The sequence below is a fragment of the Dama dama genome, chromosome 8, assembly GCF_033118175.1.
Source record: "Dama dama isolate Ldn47 chromosome 8, ASM3311817v1, whole genome shotgun sequence".
Classification (NCBI taxonomy): Eukaryota; Metazoa; Chordata; class Mammalia; order Artiodactyla; family Cervidae; genus Dama; species Dama dama.
Genome location: NC_083688.1, coordinates 6,690,907 through 6,695,039, shown reverse-complemented (window position 1 = coordinate 6,695,039; position 4,133 = coordinate 6,690,907). Strand labels below are relative to the sequence as shown.

General features: G+C 45.1%; 1 pseudogene; it reads right to left on the bottom strand.

The window, feature by feature from the left end:
* Positions 1–2,335: 2,335 nt before the first annotated feature.
* LOC133060346 (E3 ubiquitin-protein ligase RBX1-like) lies at positions 2,336–2,693 on the bottom strand (annotated as a pseudogene).
* Between the last annotated feature and the right edge of the window lie 1,440 nt (positions 2,694–4,133).

Below are 4,133 nucleotides of genomic sequence, written 5' to 3'. Positions count from 1 at the left end.
CAGCAGTGTAGGAGAGTTCTTTTTCCTCCACACTTTCTCCAGCATTTACTATTGGTAGACTTTTTGATGATGGCCATTCTGGCCAGTATGAGGTGATACTTCATTGTGGTTTTGATTTGCACTTCTCTGATAATTAGTGATATTGAGCATCTTTTCATGTGCCTATCAGTCATCTCTATATCTTCTTTGGAGAAATGTCTCTTTCGGTCTTCTGTTCATTTTTTAAAATTGGGTTGTTTGCTTTCTTGATATTGAGTTGTGTGAACTGTGGATGTACTTTTTGATATTAACCCCTTGTTGATCATACCTTTTGCAAATATCTTTAAAATATTTATTCATTTACTTGGGGCCATGTTGGATCTTTGTTGCTGTGCCTGGGCTTTCTCTAGAAAGAGGATTCTGTTTCAGTGGCTTCTCTTGTTGCGGAGCCCAGGCTGCTACTAAAGCGCACGGGCTTCAGTAGTTGTAGTATGTGGTCTTGGTAGTTGTAGCTCACAGGCTCCAGAGCACAGGCTTAGTTGTGGTGCATGGGCTTAGTTGCCCCATCTTCCGCAACTAGGGACCGAACCGGTGTCCCCTGCATTGCAAGATGGATGTCTAACCCCTGGACCACCAGAGAAGCCCTCCTTTGCAAATATTTTCTCCCACTTCATAGGTTGTCTTTTTGATAGTTTCCTTTCCTGTTCAAAAGTTTTTAAGTTTAATTAGGTCCCATTTGGGGTTTCCTAAGTAGCTCAACTTGTAAGAATCCCCCTGCAATGCAGGAGATGCAGGTTTGATTGCTAGGTCAGGAAGATCCTCTGGAGGAGGAAACGTCAACCCACCCACTCCAGTATTCTTACCTGGAAAATTCCATGGAAGCGGAGTCTGGTGGGGTATGGTACATCCTTAGAGTTGGCCATAATAGCACGCTGTTTTGATTACATGCTGTTTTGATGTAGCTTTGTGGTATAGTCTGATGTCTGGAAGGCTTATGCCTCCAGCTTTGTTCTCTTTCCTCAGGATTGTTTTGACAATTCTGGGTCTTTTGTTGTTCCATATAAACTTTAGGGAAATTTTTCTGTGAAAAATGTCATGAATATATTGATAGAGATTGCGTTAAATTTGTAGATTTCTCTGGGTAATATGACCATCTTATCAATATTAATTCTTCCAACTCAAGAGCATGGGATATCTTTCCATTTCTTTGAACCATCTTCCTTTATCATTGTTTTATAGTTTTAACAACTCCATGGGTTTTAATAGGCACTCATTCACTAGCTCATTCATTTTTTCTTCAGACCAGGGCCAGGGCTTTGCATTCTTTTTTTTTTTAACATAAATATTTTTATTCAAAGTAACTAGTTTTCAAAACAGAAGTTAGAAGAGTGGCACCGTTTTACATTTTTGCAAATCTCTTTTATATCTGACTTAGCAGAAGACAGCTGGATTCTCTGCTCTGCTTCTTCATTCAACATGTTGCTTTGGTTGAAGGACAAAAAGAAAAATTGGCCTTGTACAGACATGCAGCCGGAAAAGGAACTTCGTGAACCTCCTGAAAGTGTTTCCATTACTCCCGCAAGTCCTCAGCACACACTTTTGAGAATCACTGCAGTAAATTAACCCGGCTCTCAGTTAAAGACTATTTAAGAGACTGAAGTAGTGTTAGAACTGGCAGTTCCATCCACGGCTGAGGCATTTTAAACGAATTACAAAGGGTGGCGGTGGGGAAGGGCAACCTGGATTCTCCCGTTAGCGCTAAACAACGCTGATTTCTGATCTGAGTTCACAGATTACTCCACTGCCAGCCAAGATGACACATTAAATTGTTTTCAAGTTCACTTTTCTAAACTAAAAAGAGAAAGCGACATGTCATACACAAAGTTAACACCTGTACAGCGTTCTCAGTTTATAAGGCCTCTTTCTGTGCCCACGTGATCCTCTTTAGTCCTTAGCAGCCACTTCACGGAGGAGGAAGAGCTCGGAGCAGAGAGGTCACTCGCCCAAGATCACCATCAGCAGCCAGGCTGTGGACCAAGCTTCCTCAAGACCAAGCGACGTGCTCGCAGGACGATCCTGCTCTGGCTCTGATGAACAAACCTCTCACTTTCAGAAACTGGCCTTCCACCCTAGAAAGGCGGCGGAGGAGGGGGCCCTTTACTTGTGTTCACTTTTTGCACATACACAAGAGACAGCGTCTGTTCTAGAATCCAACTGGATTTTATTTGACACGGAATACAGTATGGCTGCCGGAGTAGCAAACTGAAAAGACAAAGCAGAAGAGACGCGGTTCTATCTAATTTATAATTAAGTAACAGGAAGTCAAGTCACTCAATGGATAACAAAAACAGTTGAGCTTGATGGAAGAGTTCTCTTTTTCTAGTGCCCATACTTTTGGAATTCCCACTCTCTGTTGTCCAACGCACACACCTGCCTGTTTTGAGCCAGCGAGAGATGCAGTGGAAGTGAAAAGCATGGTTACAGACGCCCCACGCCACGGTGCACTCTTCAGAAGTAGCAGACGCCTGGTTGGCTTGACCTTCTATGCAGAGATCCATAATGTGGTTCCTGCAGATGGCACAGTTATCAACCACAATATCCCAGGCCCAGAGGGCTATTGCATTCCACTTCTTCACCTCAAAGCGCTTCTTGCCCGCGCCGCTGTTGGTGCCGCTCGGGGTGTCCACACCCATCGCTGCCGCCATTTTGGAAACACACCCTTTGCATTCTTAATGTTGTGTAATTTTCAGGGAAACCCTATGTGCTGAGTACTGTTATTAGCCCCGCTTTTACATATGAGGTAACTGCAGCTCAGAAAGGTTAGATGATGTGCACACAGTCCCACAGTAAGTGACGGAGCCCAGGCTGCAGACCCACAAGCATCCTTACTCTTAACCTCTAGTTAAACTGCACCTAAGTAATTTAATGATGTGTTTAAATGCTACCATTAAGGAGACTACAGTGTTTCGGGAGCCTAGATGAACCCCATCTATGGAGGAAAGAACTCAGAGAGGTGGGGATGGACCTGAAGAGGACGTTTACCAAAACATAGCAAGCAGAAGGAAGCACTTCAGAAAAGGCCGGCGGTTCCATGGTCAGGGTAGAAAGAAGAGAAGGTCCCAGTAAATGCCTATTCACTGGTCTCAGGCTCATGCCGGTGCTCGAGTGACCACAGAGGAGAGTGACCAGCAGGGTGCCCATTTGTCGGCCAGTGGCTGTGTTGACCCAATCAAGGCCACTTGTCCTGGTGCACGTGTGTGCAGATGTGTGTGTGTTTCTTCAAAGGAATCACAGGGTCACCAGGCAGGCTATTTTCCCACTATGGGGACCACCGCCCTCTGGTGGCCACTCTGCCAAAAGCCAAAATTGGGAAAAGAACTCTCCCTATTGAGACCGTTCAGGACCGGTTTAATCTCCCCAAAACATTATAGAATAGGTATTATTATGCCCAGTGAGGCTCAGAGAGGTGAAGTGACTTGTCTGAGGTCACACAGCTAGACACGGTGGAAAGGGTGGTGTGAGTGAGGTAAGAGAGACAAAGGATGGGACTGGAATCCAGTCAACCAAACTCCAAGGCTTATGGTCTTAGCTACCACACGCCCAGTCTCCTGACGGGCATGCGGGGCTTCCATTCTCACCATGGACATTTCCTTTGTGTGTACAATGTGCGTACCCTTTTCCCATGAAGAGCAGGGCTCATATCTGACAAATGTAAATTGGGAGAAGATGGTTTGCTCCAGGAGCAGCGTGAGGGGCATGGTGTGTGTGTGTGTGTGTGTGAGTCTTCTTCACGGAGTACATGCCTTGAGCCAAGTCAGAGGGCACCCAGCAGGCCCCTTGGCGGTGCTCAGGAAGCATTTGTTGGTTAAACAACCATGAACTTAGAACACAGTTGATCTGCAGTCCACTGTGACACTACACACGATTGTTATTGTACTGTGTGGTCATCGGGCATGGAAAGAAAACCCTCACCAGTGTGAAAACGCTCACCAGCATGAAGGTACTTAGCATTCCTTTGACCCAGACATATGCAACTTGGCTATTTTAGCTCTTCTCATTTTGCCAGCACTTTTCATTAGGGTCCAAGTCAGTAGTTTTCCCTAAAACCAATTCACAAATTTTTATTGAACTCCCACTAAGAAGTAAACACACAG